Here is a 16,086-nt window from a genome sequence, read left to right as displayed (position 1 = left end):
CCATACCTAGTACAAAATTAAAATCACCTACCTGCCAGGTTTTTCACCAAAAATAGAAATTGCTAAGACTTAACATTGAAATATGTAATTGAGACTACTGAAAAAAGTTTTACATGGAAGCTTTGTGAAAAAAGTGAAATGTGCTTTTAGTAAAAAATTATAAGGCATTAGAATGTAAATTTTTGCCGAATTCAGAAGGTTAAAATACTGTTTTAGCTTAGATGCAATAAAGTTAAAGGTTTGAGCAAGTTGTCATAGGTTTGTGAAACAGTCGTCTTGTAGACGAAACACAGTGTGTGAAAACATTGGCTAAATTTAAAGGAGTTTTATTCAGTTTTTCCATAAATTGAACACTGGAATAAAAACACAACAGGGTTTTTTTTGAGCACTAATTTTGCTTTAATACAAATTTGTAAAAGGTTATCAAAAGTTTATAAGAGTTTCAACTTATGGTCAAACTGGTGAAGACTAGATGAATTTGTCTTTAAAGTTTTATTAAAAATTGGAGTTGACATTAATAGTACACCAATGCAAGAGTGAAATTTGACTGTCTCTCTTGAATAAGATTTTAACATAATATTAAAGAATAATAAAAGATTTCTGTCTTTCCTTAATAAACTATAGGAAAAAGAAGGGAAAGACACACATTGCTTGAAAAGCTAAGTCTTCTATGAATGAGTAAAGGCTTTTGCCTTTAAATATTTTTTGAATCGCCATTTTGGCTAAATGAATGACTTACCGGGACCTGGCATTTCATTTTATATCAAGTGTTATAAGCCTTTAATATATTTATATCAATATTAATATATTTGAAAGGCTTCCCAAAATCCAATTTCATCTTCAAAATTAAGTCTTTTTTACTTCTAAATTTGGGATGCGACAGACGACATTGAAGAACCCAAAAGAGAAGTATATGGAACTATTTGACATGTTGTTACATGAGAAGCACTGTCACAATAAGAAATATTTCAGCTTCTTCAGATTATACTCTAATCCATGTTAATATATGTTTGAAAATTGTATGCAATTCCTAAAATTATAATATGTCAAAATATATGCTGTCAATATAATTATTGTTTCCATGATAAATTGTAGACCACAGAAATTAACAAATTTTCTTGTCAATTGCATAACTATTTAACATCAGGTCCACAGTTAACTGCTTAATACCGGTGCAGTTTCTGAAAACTTCACAAGCACAAAATGTCCTAGAATGTGGTGTCTTTTAGGAGGTTCCTGAAAAAATGGAAAGACCCTGAAAAGAGCTCTTGAATACAGATTTCTGGAAACTTTAGAATCACATCATTTGTCAAATAATCACATATACTTTAAGGACTGTGTACGATTTTCTAGAATTTTAATGAAAAGACTTACTTGTTTTTAAAACTCCTAACCAAGTAGAAGAAAAATTAATTGAATACCAAGAAAACACTTTGTCAGACTGTCATTCTAAATCAGCCAATACTGAAATTGTTTCTATATACAATTTGAATAAACTCCACGGTCTGTCAAGTTACCTATGACAACCCATCAGTTATGAGTACTATGAACCTAAATTGGAGAAACAACTGGTATTTAACGGGATATAAGTTCAATGTTAAGCATGGACTCATGGAGAACCAAGACAGCTGCCTTGTCCTTCCTGAGTCCATCCTTCAAGTTCTCCTTAAAGGAGAACTACAAACCACTGCTCAGAGAAACAAAAGAAGTCACAAACAAATAAAAAAATCCATGCTTATGGAAAGGGAGAATCAATATTATAAAAATGACCACATGGTTCAAACTCATGCTATCCCCATCAAGCTACCATTGACCTTCTTCACAGAATTGCCAAAAACTACCTTTATTTTCATATGGGATGAAAACACAGCCCGTATAGCCAACCAGAAAGAACAATGCTGGAGACATCATTCTACCTGACTTCAAACTATACTACCAGCCTACAGTAACCAAAACAGCATGATACTTGAACCAAAACAGCTATATAGACCAATGGAATGAGACAGAGGCCTCAAAAATAATGCCACATATCTACAACCATCTGATCTTTGACAAACCAGACCAAAAATTAAAAGAGAAAAACCCAATGGGGAAAGGATTCCCTATTTAATTAATTGTGTTGGGAAAACTGGGTATCCATATGCAGAAAACTGAAACTGAACCCCTTACTTACACCTTATAGAAAAATTAACACAAGATGGTTTAAAGACTAAAACAGAAGACCTAAAATTATAAAAACCCTAGATAAAAACCTAGGTAGTACCATTCAGAACATAGGCATAGGCAAAGGCTTCATGACTAAAACACCAAAAGCAATGGCAACAAATGTCAAAATTGACAAATGAGATCTAATTAAACTAAAAAGCTGCTTCAGAAAACAAATTGAAACAAAACAAAACAATCATAAGAATGAACAAGAGACCCACAGAATTGGAGAAAATTTTTGCAATCTATTCATCTGACAAAGGGCTAATATGCAGAATCTACAAAGAACTTAAATTTACAAGAAAAAAAAAACTCCATTAAAAAGTAGGCAAGGAATATAAACAGACACTCCTCAAAAGAAGACATTTATGAAAGCAACAAACATATGAAGAAAAGCTCATCATCACTTGTCAGTTTAGGAAAACAATTCTTAAAAAAAATCAGAAAACAATAGAAGCTGGAGAGGATGTAGAGATAGGAACTCTTTTACATTGCTGGGAGTGTAAATAAGTTCCACTATTGTGGAAGACAGTGTGGCGATTCCTCAAGGATCTAGAAATAGAAATGCTGGGTATATACCCAAAGAATTATAAATTATTCTACCACAAAGACATATGCAAATGTATGTTTACTGTGGCACTGTTCACAATAGCAAAACCTTGGAATCAACCCAAATGTCCATCAATAATAAACTGGATAAACAAAACGTGGCACATATACACCACGAAATATTATGCAGCCATGAAAAAGGATGAGCGCGTGTCCTTTTCAGGGACATGGATGCAGCTAGAAACCATCATTCTCAGCAAACTGACACAAGAACAGAAAACCAAACACCCCATGTTCTCACTCATAAGTGGGAGTTGAACAATGAGAGCACATGGACACAGGGAGGCAAACATCAGACACTGAGTCCTGTCAGGGTGGGGCCTAGGAGAGGGACAGCATTAGGAGAAATACCTAAGGTAGATCACGGGTTGATGGGTGCAACAAGCCCTCACGGTATGTGTATACCTGTGTAACAAACATGCACATTCTGCACATGTACCACAGAATTTAAAGTATATATATATATATATATATATATATATATATATATATATGTATATCTGCTTTTAATTATAAAGTGCTTAAAGAAAATCCTTTTGAATCTCTTACTACCACATCATAGCTGGGACAAACTGCTGATATTTTATTTATTTTTATTTATTTATTTATTTTATTTTAGGTGCATACTATATCTGGCATTTCTCCCCATGTTATGCCTCCCCCTCCCCTCCCTCCTCATGCCCCATTGTCTCTCCCCTAACCCCCCAACTGTCCCCTGTGTGTGATGCTCCTCTCCCTGAGTCCACATGTTCTCATTGTTCAACACCCACCTATGAGTGAGAACATATGGTGTTTGGCTTTCAGTTCTTGTGTCAGTTTGCTGACAATGATGGTTTCCAGATTCATCCAAGTCCCTACAAAGGACACAAACTCATCATTTTTTATGGCTGCGTACTATTCCATAATGTATATGTACCACATTTTCTTTGTCCAGTCTATCATCGATGGGCATTTGGGTTGGTTCCAGGTCTTTGCGATTGTATATAGGGCTGCAATGAACATACATGTTTATGTGTCTTTATAGTAGAACCATTTATAGTTCTTTGGGTATATACACAATAGTGGGATTGCTGGGTCAAATGGAATTTCTATTTCTAGATCCTTGAGAAATCATCACACTATCTTCCACAATGGTTGAACTAATTTACTCTCCCATGAACTGTGTAAGAGTGTTCCTATTTCTCCATATCCTCTCCAGCAACTGTTGTCTCTCAATTTTTTTAATGATCACCATTCTAACTGGCGTGAGATGATATCTCAGTGTGGTTTTGATTTGCATTTCTGAAATGATCAGTGATGATGAGTATTTTTGCGTATGTTTCTTGGCCTCATATATGTCCTCTTTTGAAAAGTGTCTTTTCAAACCCTTCGCCTGCTTTTGATTGGGGTTGTTTTTTTCTTGTATATCTGTTTTAGGTCTTTGTAGATTCTGCATATCAGCCCTTTGTCAGATGGGTAGATTCCAAACATTTTTTTTCATTCTGTTGGTTGCTGATTCGCTCTAATGATGATTTCTTTTGCTGTACAGAAGCTCTGGAGTTTAATTAGATCCCATTTGTCTATCCTGGCTTTTATTGCCGTTGCTTTTGGTGTTTTAGTCATGAAGTCCTTGCCTATGCCTATGTCCTGCATGGTTTTGCCTATGTTTTCTTCTAGTGTTTTTATGGTGTTTTTATTTTTAAATCTTTGATCCATCTGGAGTTAATTTTAGTGTAATGTGACAGGTAGGGGTCCAGTTTCTGCTTTCTGCACATTGCTAGCCAGTTTTCCCGACACCATTTATTAAACATGGAGTCCTTTCCCCATTGCTTTTTTTTGCCAGGTTTGTCAAAAATCAGATGGTTGTAGATGTGTGGTGTTTCTTCTTGGGTGTCTGTTCTGTTCCATTGGTCTATGTCTCTATTTTGGTACCAGTACCATACTGTTTTGATTACTGTAGCCTTGTAGTATAGTTTGAAGTCTGGCAGTGTGATGCCTTCAGCTTTGTTCTTTTTTCTTAGGATTTTCTTGACTATGCAGGGTCTCTTGTGATTCCATATGAAGTTTAAAGTGTTTTTTTCCAGTTCTGTAAAGAAGGTCATTGGTAGCTTGATGGGTAACAGATTGAATCTATAGATTACTTTGGGCAGTATGGCCATTTTCATGATATTTATTCTTCCTAATGACGAGCATGGAATGTTTCTCCATCTATTTGTGTCCTCTCTTATTTCGTCGAGCAGGGCTTTGCAGTTCTCCTTGAAGAGGTCCTTTACATCCTTTGTTAGTTGTATTCCTATGTATTTTATTCTCTTTGGAGCAGCTGTGAATGGGAGTTTGCTTTTGATTTGGCTCTCTGTTTGTCTGTTGGCATATAGGAATGCTTGTGATTTCTGCACAATTATTTTGTATCCTGAGACTTTTCTGAAGTTACTTATCAGTTTGAGAAGATTTTGGGCTGAGACTATGGTGTCTTCTAGATATACAATCATGTCATCTGCAAATAGAAACAGTTTGACTTCCTCCTTTCCAAATTGAATACCCTTTAATTCTTTTTCTTGGCAGATTGCTCTGGCTAGAACATCTAACAATGTGTTGAATAGGAGTGGTGATAGAGGGCATTCTTGTCTAGTGCCTGATTTCAATGGGAATTCTTCCAGCTTTTGCCAGTTCAGTATGATATTGGCTGTAGGTTTGTTATATATATAGTTTTAATCATTTTATGATACGTTCCATCAATACCTAGTTTATTGAGAGTTTTTAGAATGAAGGCTGTTGAATTTTATTGAAGGCCTTCTCTGCATCTATTGAGATAATCATGTGGTTTTTATCTTTGGTTCCTATATAATACTGGCACACAGATTGTAACAGCATATCAAGAAGCTTGTCCATCAGGACCAAGTAGGCTTCATCCCAGTGATGCAAATCTGGTTCAACATATCCAAATCCATAAATGTAATCCATCACATAAACGGAATAAAACTGTTGATATTTTATTTATTTATTTATTTTTAAAAGACTGGGTTGCACCATGTTGGTCAGGCTGATCTTGAACTCCTGACTTCAGGTGATCCACCCGCCTTTGCCTCCAAAGTGCTTGGATTGCAGGCGTGAGCCACCACGCCTGGCCTAATACTTTAAAAGTAACAAATACCAAACCAGAAAGAACTAGACTTAGGAACCAAACTCTGGTTGCTCTAGTGAACAGGGCAGAATCTTAGGATTGGAAGGCCACCACTTCTCCTTCAGTTTGTCATTGGCTGGCAAAAGATGGCCTTGGCTGGCAAAAGATGGCCTTGTTATGTGGACAGTACCTCTTAAGTAAAAAAAAATATTCTGCTAACTAGAACATACATACTTGGAAGCTACAAGAGTTTTTGCCAATTCAGATGACTTGCTTCCCAAAATTTGGAACATTCCCTTGGATTTGACCAAGTCAGAAAAATATGGTCATACTTGACGGAAGAAAAGTGAAATAACAACAAAATCCCAAACATAAATAAATAAATAAGCAAAATAAACAAATGCACAATAAATATGATTACCGAGTGTTATAATGGTAAGGAGAAATTAAACACCAACTCGTTGGTAATCTTAACTTTTAGTCATTAAGGAAAAATGTTAAGACAAATATTTAATTTAGCCACTTACCTGGAATAAGGCTCAGGCTGATGACTGTTCTCTACCATCTTAGAGGCAGGAAAAAATTCACACTCACCTTTCCTGTGAGAAGCAAGCTGAAACTCAAGAAAGGAAGTGCCTGCTCTCCATCATCATGGAAGCAGAAAAACTTGTCTTCCTTACTGGAAATGAGTAAAACTTCACAAAAGGAGCTGTAAAGCGAAATCAATCTCAGCTCTCAACCAAATTTGGGAGACCAGGGACTCTCTGGAGGGCAGAAGGTCCCAAACCTCAGAAAATCATCTATCCTATTGGTTTGAACAATAAGGATAGCCCAGGTTGGTATCAAGCAACAATGATATTTATCAAAAGTCAGGCCACATTTGTAATGTCTTTCTTTTTTTTTTTTTGAGGCAGAGTCTCGCTCTGTTGCCAGATGCCAAGCTGGAGTGCAGTGGCACGATCTCAGCTCACTGCAACCTCCGCCTCCTGGGTTCAAGCAATTCTCCTGCCTCAGCCTCCTGGGTACCTGGGACTACAGGTGGTTACTACCACGCCCAGCTAATTTTTTTTTTTGTTTTTTTGTATTTTTAGTAGAGATGGGGTTTCACCATATTGGCCAGGATGGTCTCGATCTCTTGACCTCGTGATCCGCCCACCTCAGCCTCCTAAAGTGCTGGGATTTCCATCTTGAGCCACTGCGCCGGGCCCATATACTTCTCTTTTTATCTTTATTGCTATAGCCTGTTTTGTCAGAAACTAGGATTGCAACACCTGCTTTTTTCTGTTTCCCATTTGCTTGAAAGATTTTTCTCCATTCCTTTATTTTGAGCCTATGTGTGGGACTGCATGTGAGATGGGTCTCTTAAAGACAGCATACTCAAATGGGTCTTGGTTCTTTATCCAGCTTGCCCCTCTATGTTTTTCAATTGGAGCATTTAGCCCATTTACATTTAACGTTAGCAATGATATGTATGGATTTGATCCCGTCATCACCCTGTTAATTGATAATTTTGCAGACTTGTGTATATGGTTGGTTTTTTAGCATCACTCGTCTGTGTAATTCAGTGCATTTTTGTAGTGGCTGGTGATGATCTTTTCTTTCCATATTAAGTGCTACTTTCAGGACCTCTTGTAAGGTAGATCTGCTGGTAATGAATTCCCTCAGCAATTGCTTGCCTGAAAACGATCTTATTTCTCCTTCACTTATGACACTTAGTTTTGCTGGACTTGAAGTTCTGGGTTGAAATTTTTTTCTTTAAGAAGTTGAATATCTCTTCTGGCTTGTAGGGTTTCAGCTGAGCAGTCCAGTGTTGGTCTGATGGGATTCCCCTTGTAGGTGACCCTGTCTTTCTCCCTAGCTGCCTTTGACAATTTTTCTTTCATTTTGACCTTGGAGAGCCTGATGATTATGTGTCTTAGAGATATTCTTCTCTTGGCATATTTGAGGTTCTCTGGATTTCCTGAATTTCAATGTTGGTCTGTCGGGCTAGGTTGGGGAAATTCTCATGCATGATATTCTGAAATGATATTCTGAAATATGTTTTCCAACTTGGTTCCATTTTCGTCATCTCTGTTAGGTGCATTAATAAGGCATATACATCGTCTCTTTATGTAATTCTTTATTTCTCAAAGCATTTGTTCATTCCTTTTCATTCTTTTCCCCCATTCTTGCCTCTTTTTAGAATGAAGGCTGTTGAAAATTCTAAAAAGATGAATGTGTTGACAATTCAGTTTAAATAAAAAGAAACTTGCACGTTAATCTAATACAAAAGATTGGGAAAGGAATGTTTTCCTTTGTAGGTATGCTGCCGGTAATAATCATAAGACTGAAATTGCTTTCAGAGTTATATTTCTGTAAGAATGTGTATGTATCTGTACATATCCATATATATATATGGATATATGGATATATATATATATATATATACACACACACATAATGTTTTGAGCACTGGGAGATACTGTGAACAAATAAAATGAATATATTTAAAATCTTAAAAATATATACATATTTATATACAATATAATATATATTTATATATTATATTTATTATATTTATATATATTTATAATATATACATATATATGTAAATATATGTGTATATATATTATATATATACATATATAATGTCTATATATATAATTATACATTTATATTAAATATAATTTAATATATATATTATATATAATTTATATTTTATATATTATATTGTATATAAATTAATATTTATATAAAAAATATTTTATAGCACATTATATATGTATATATATACAATAAAATTGTATATAATCATATATATTTATATAATATTTATATTATATAAATATATATAAAATATTATATATAATATATATAATTCATAAATACAATTTATATACAATAATATTATATATTTTAAAAATAAATAAATAAATAAAAAATCAGCAGTTTTATTCCATTTATGTGATGGATTACATTTATGGATTTGCATATGTTGAACCAGATTTGCATCACTGGGATGAAGCCTACTTGGTCCTGATGGACAAGCTTCTTGATATGCTGTTGCAATCTGTTTGCCAGTATTATATAGGAACCAAAGACAAAAACCACATGATTATCTCAATAGATGCAGAGAAGGCCTTCAATACAATTCAACATATAATATATGGGTGTAAGTTAATAATTATATTAACATATAAATCTATAAGTAAACGTATTTGTGAAATCACTCTGATTGCTGATGAGAACCAAGGCGAGGTCTTCACAGCCAGCAGCAGTGATAAAGCATTTTACCAAACACAGCGAATCGAGGCGGCAGTCTGGGTGTTTCAAGGCCTTGCAGAGGGTTTTCAGACCTTCATCCTTCAGGATATTAGCGCCGAGGTCTACATGGCGCAGGCTGCTGTTACGCAGAAGCATTTCAGAGAAGTATTCCCAGCACTGCTCACTGAGGTGACAGTAAGCCAACATCAGGTATGTCAGGACCGTGTCTGGGCGGCACAGGGCTTCACACAGATGGCGCACGCCCTCGTCTATGTGGTTGCAGGATACGTTCAGATACTTGAGCTTCTTGTTCTTGGTCAGAACGAAGGCAAAGGCTTCACAATCCACTGGTGAGAGCTCACAGTTGACCAGCGCTAGCTCTTCTACGTTGCCCGCTGGGGAGTTCAACGCATCACAGAGGGACTTGATGTCATCACGAGAAGTGTTTCGTGAGGCTAAGGCTCAGGTACTGCAAATCTGGCTGATGAAAGAGCACTTCAAAGAGGTGACTACTCTGACCAGAAAAGGAAACATTATTTATCCCGAGCTTCTGAAGGCGACAGCTGGGGTGCACTGTGTAACAATCACTTATAATCACACCCTGAGGACTCAGTAACTCTTGCTCTCAACAGAATAGACTATGTAGGCTCTCCAGGCCCTGGGCGCCGGGGTGGAAGGGGCAGCTTGAACTATGTGTCCGTTCTGCACTCGTCCGCTGCAGACCTTGGCTTTGATGTTGAAATGAACGCACCTGTTTTACCCAAGTCTGGTGGAACAAATGCCCAATCATGTGACCTTAAAGTATACTGCAAAGCTGTAGCTTTGAGTGATTGCTGTTCTGCCACTGCTAACTCTTTGAAATCTACCATTAAAGATGGAGAAAAGGAGCTGAGCCTTGGAACACGGTTGTAAGCAGATCTTTCCTTGCTCAGAGGCCAGGGTTTCAGCCAAGGCTGTAAATGTGAACAATATCTGTGCAAAGTCTTTTAACCTGACCTCTTTTGTAAATTATTAGGCATTAAGTAGCAGCCCAATAATCTGATTTCTAGTTTTATTTTCAAAGTAAGTAGTTCTTTTGGGGAAAACCTAAGTTAAACTAGTAGTTTTTGCCATAATAACTGCTTACATATGTATTTGCTAAACGTACTTTTGTATCTGCTGTGTATTATAGCAATAAAATAATCATTTTGTTAGAAAAAAATTTATATTTAATTATATATATTATTTATATATATATTTATAAATTTATATAAATTATTTTATATTTTATAAAAATTTTTTTCATTTTAGGGCTAAATTTTAATAGAACTATATTAAAGCCTAAATAGAATTATATTAAAGCTAAATTTTAATAGAATTATATTATAGAAGCCTCAGCATGGGGGAGGCTTCTAACTGCCAGGCTGACCAGCGCTGAAGGGCCAGATGCCAGACTGGCTCCAGAGCAGACTGAGCCATCAATTCTCAGGTGTCTCTGCAAATAAAGTTCTTAAAACATATAATTATATATAAACACATATGTACATATACATATATAAAATTATATTTATAAAATATATTTTAAATGGAGTTAAGTCGGAGTCCATTTATAAGATCCCTTTTGCTGATGCTCTGGATTTGTTTTGAGGAAGGAAAGTCTATTTGGAAGATGGTTTTGCTTACGTACCTCTTAAGGACATTGTGGCAATCACCCTGAATGAATTTAGAGCCAAACTGTCCAAGGCTTTAGCATTAACAGCCAGGTCCTTGCCTGCTGTGCAGTCTGATGAAAGACTTCAGCCTCTGCTAAACCACCTCAGTCATTCCTACACTGGCCAAGATTACAGTACCCAGGGAAATGTTGGGAAGATTTCTTTAGATCAGATTGATTCGCTTTCTACCAAATCCTTCCCACTTTGTATGTATCAGTTACATAAAGCCTTGTGGGAAAATCACCATCTTCGTCATGGAGGCCGAATGCAGTATGGCCTATTTCTGAAGGGCATTGGTTTAACTTTGGAACAAGCATTGCAGTTCTGGAAGCAAGAATTTATCAAAGGAAAGATGGATCCAGACAAGGTAATTTTCAAAAAAAACAGAGTGGTAACTGATATTTTAATTTGGTCTGAAAATGAAAAGGTCTGCTTTTTTTTAAATATGCTCCCTGTAATGTGAGTCTGAACTCTTACATTTAGAACAAACAAAACCTTAAAATTACTGATTGGTAATTTTTTTTTCCCCTCGTGGTGCTTTATTTTATTCTGCAAAAAATATTTTTTTTTAAATAAAAATAAAAAATAAAACATTGGTTAAGGAAATGTAGAATGTGGAAGGAGAATGTTCTAGATCAGGAGCTGGCTTTGGGCCAAATGTGGCCCACAACCTGATTTTGGAAATAAAGTTTTATTGTAATGCATCCATGCCTATTCACTTACATGTCGTCTAGAGCTGCTTTTGTGTTACAATGACAATTCTGAGTAGCTGTAACAGTGATCATAAGGCCTGCAACCTCTACATTTCACTTTACAGTAAAAGTTTGTAGACTTCTGTTCTAGATTAAGAAAATTAAAAAGACATGGCAATTATGCACGCTGTGCGATCTTGGCCTGCATCCCAGATTTAAAACGAAACAAAACAGTGTTTCGAAAGAACGTTATTGGGAAAGCTGGGAAATTTTATATGGGCTTTACATTAAATGAAGATATTACTTCAATGTTCAGTTTCCTGAATGCTGTAATTATTGTGTTAAATCAGAAAATACCCATTACAGGAAAGAGGTGAAGTGTTTCAGAGTAAAAAGGTGACATCTTCAGAAACATCTCTATATTAATTCTTAATGATACAGAAAAAATGTATTTATGATAATATCAATTTATGTAACATAGATGAGAAATATAGAAAAATATTAACAACTGGTCAATGTTCACTGTCCCACAGTAACTTTTATATAGGTTCAAATGACTCAAAACAAAACTTGCAGAAAAACTAAGCAGCTCCCTGAATGCAGCCAGGTGTGGTGGTACCACCTGTAGTCCCAGCTACCCTGGTAATGCATCCATGCCTATTCACTTACATGGCTCTGTGTAGTACTTATCTTATTAATAATGAAAACAATATATATATATATATATTATTTTTATTATATTAAATGTGACAACAAAAACATCTTACATATATATGAAATAAATAAATATATATATATATATATATGTCCATATATAATAGTATATAATAAGTTTACTTGGTGATAAGTTATATGCTGTGGGGGGATATGATGGACAGGCATACCTTAATACAGTGGAGGCTTATGATCCCCAGACAAATGAGTGGACCCAGGTTGCTCCACTGTGCCTAGGAAGAGCTGGAGCTTGTGTTGTGACTGTAAAATTATAATTTAGTGCTCTGTTTTCTACATGAAGACACCGTCTTCCTTTATTCATTTCGTACGATTATTATATCAATGGATGCATTTTTAGTAAATGTGTATTGTCACAATCCTGGGCACAAAGTGCCTGATCTCGAAGTGAAGATAATAAAACGAGAGAGGAAGGAGTGGGTGGACCAGGATTAATTCCTTTCATTTCTTAGTAAATTAAAACCTGCAGCTGGTGGATTGTGAACACACATTCCTGATGTAATATGTGAGGACAAATGCACTGCTCTGGAACGAAACCCAGTGCTAACTGGGGATTTCATTTATTCAGTCAAGCACATCTTACTCACGTCCAGATTTATTTTCTTACAGTGAACACACACCAGATGAAACTACTAAAATGTTACTTTTTGTAAGTTTATCATACATGAGTTGCAGTAGTTTGCTTGTTTAACCACAACCACTATTTTAATGATACACTAAAGCTAACACTATTTAGTTTTTCCAGAAAAATCTGCATTATATGCATGTTGGTTGTGGATTTTGTTTCTCAAACTGGCTTAGTCCAGTAAATAAATGCATTAAAGACTTAAAGCAACAATAACCAAATAAAAACTTGATAGGTTCTTTGAAATCTATTTAACTATTCATTCCATTCCATCTAGACTCACCAAGAACTATGTTATGATATTAAGTTGAAGTTGACACATGATGTTTTGCATTAAATTTAAGATATGCAAATTTATTATGTAGAGAAAATGTTATATACCCTATAATATTCTTTCACCTAATTAGTATTTAATTATATGAATTTGTTTTATATTATAAAAGATCTCTTGATTTTGTCTTTTGATATTGACAAAATTATTTGGATATTCTCATGTTTTCAAGTCTGTATCTGCCTCCCCTGCCTTATTTCTTATGTTTTGCCACAGTTAACCCATCGTGCTTCTTTGTAACCAAACAGTTTGTGGGGGGAATGGGCTTATTGAATGTCTAAAAAATAAGTTTAAAGTGTTTGTTACCCCAAGTTTTGTACATTTGTAAACTCTAATTACATATGTGAATGTTATTACTCTCAGTGAATTGTTATTGTTTGCAAAAATGCACTGGGCAGTAACATTTTGTGATAAATCCTGTGAGATATGTCAAAAAATATATATATATTTTTATATAAAATAATATTTATATTTATATATATAAAATATATATAACATATATTTTAAATAAATATGTATATATATTTACTTCTATATTATTTTTTATAATATACATTTATATATGTATTATATAAAATTTTATATAATATTTAACTTATATATATATATGTTATTAACTTATATCTTATATATAAGATATAAGTTAATAACTTCAAAGTTACGATTCCCTGATTTTCCCTACAAAGATGACCTCCTGGCCTTGGACTCTAGCTGCCTCCTGTTCATTGTTCTTGCGTTCTTTGCCTTATTCATCATTTTTAAGGCTTATCTAATCAACTGTGTTTGGAACTGCTATAAATACATCAACAACCGAAACGTGCCAGAGATTGCTGTGTACCCTGCCTTTGAAGCACCTCCTCAGTATGTTTTGCCAACTTATGAAATGGCCATGAAAATGCCTGAAAAAGAACCACCACCTCCTTAATTACCTGCCTGAAGAAATTCTGCCTTTGACAATAAATCCTATGCCAGCTTTTTGTCTTGTTTATTTTACAGAATGCTGCAATTCAGGGCTCTTCAGACTCATTTTATATAAAATATGTTGTCTTTTGTTTAAGCATTTATTTCAAACACTAAGGAGCTTTTTGGACTATTAAACATCTTTTTTTTTTTGTTAAGTCTTTTACATTTTAATAGTTTTTGAAGACAATCTAGATTAAGAGCAAAGTGCCATTGTTTGCCTTTAATTGGGGGGTGGGAAGGGAAAGGGGGTGCTCGCCACATATTTTCCTTTTTAACTGCACTTTCTTTATATAATACTTTGCATTTTGTTATTTGCTACCCTGGGTACTTTCAGGAAGAGTGACTTAAATATTCAGGGTGACAAAGTAGTTGGGTATGAGGTCTGAATTTTCAATCTACGAAAACAAGAACATTATTTGACATTTTGACTTGACTGTGGAAGGTGATGGTTGCATGTTTCTAGTTTGCATATGTTTCCATCTTTGTGGTAAGATGCTTTAATAAATTTCTTTAAATACTTAAAAATAAATAAATAAATATATATATATTTATTATACAATATATTTATATATTTATTTATATACAAAAAATTTATAATTATATATTATAAATATATATTTATAATATTTATTATATATAATATATATAATTAAATATGTATATTTAAATATATATAACATATAATGTATACAATTATATTATATATATTTTAATATAATTTTATATACAATATATATACATATCTATACATATTTTTTATCCAGGGGCAGGATCTTGTCCAGCAGCTCCCCGCCCCGCATCGGCTCTGTCACCAGGTACACGTGTTGCGCTTATGAACCTAATACACTCATATAGAGACCTATGTATACATACATATGTGTATATATATACAATTTATATATTCATATACCCAGTATATACATAAATTTATATAATTTATAAAAAAATAATAAATGTGTAGGTTTGACGAAGCAATTCGAGCAGTCGTCTGCCCACCTCCCGTGAAGAAGAGGAAGAGGAAATGCCTGCTGCTGTAAATGTCCGAGCCCCTTGTTCTTGGCACTGTCCCTTGGAACCTTTGTACGCTTTGCTCAAAAAACGGTGGAGCCTTTGCACTCAATGCCAACTTTTTGTTAAAGATTAATTTTTCCATAAAACCATTTTGAACCAATCAGTAATTTTAAGGTTTTGTTTGTTCTAAATGTAAGTGTTCAGACTCACATTCTATTAAAGTTTAGTCCTAAAATGAAGGAAAAAAAAAAAAAAAGCTCCTCTCCCCTCCCCGGGAAGGTTTTGGTCCTCCTCCCTGCGGCTTTTCCCTACTCTTCGCCTTTACGGTTGCTTGCTGCCTGCTCTGAAGCCCTCCAGTACGTATTGTGTCTAGCTTGGAGCAGCATTTAATTATCTATTCATCTTACGGCCACAAGTTAGTCCATGTAGTACAGCAGCTTTCAACCCTAGCAGCTCACCAGAGTCATCTGAGAAGTTTAAAAAGCTAAAGAAAAAATGCCTGGATCCCAGCCCAGATCAAAGAAGCTCTGACCAGGAAGCAGGGCCACCCGTTCATCTGCAGTTCAATGACGGAAACCACTGTGGTGTCCATGTGGGTGTGCAGGGCGTTGGAGGAGCGGCGGAGCCAGCAGGGACCCCCATGAAGCCGCAGTGGGGAGCTGAAAGCCCAGGACTGGTCACCAAGGAAAACCACCCACCTATCACCCTCTCCGTATGCTACCTGCACCAGAAGAGCTTTGCTGGGCCCAGGCTTCCCTGCCCTCGCCTTCCTCTCTGCCAGCACGTGGCCTTACCTGGGGAGCCCCACCAGGCCCTCCCTACACCTTCTGGTCTGAAGGCGCCGACTCTGGCAGGGGATAAAGGGTGGGGCAACGAGAATGGAG

This window comes from Sapajus apella, unplaced genomic scaffold, assembly GCF_009761245.1.
Source record: "Sapajus apella isolate SASKATOON/1434 unplaced genomic scaffold, GSC_monkey_1.0 scaffold708, whole genome shotgun sequence".
Taxonomy (NCBI): domain Eukaryota; kingdom Metazoa; phylum Chordata; class Mammalia; order Primates; family Cebidae; genus Sapajus; species Sapajus apella.
Note: the sequence above shows the minus strand (reverse complement) of the source record.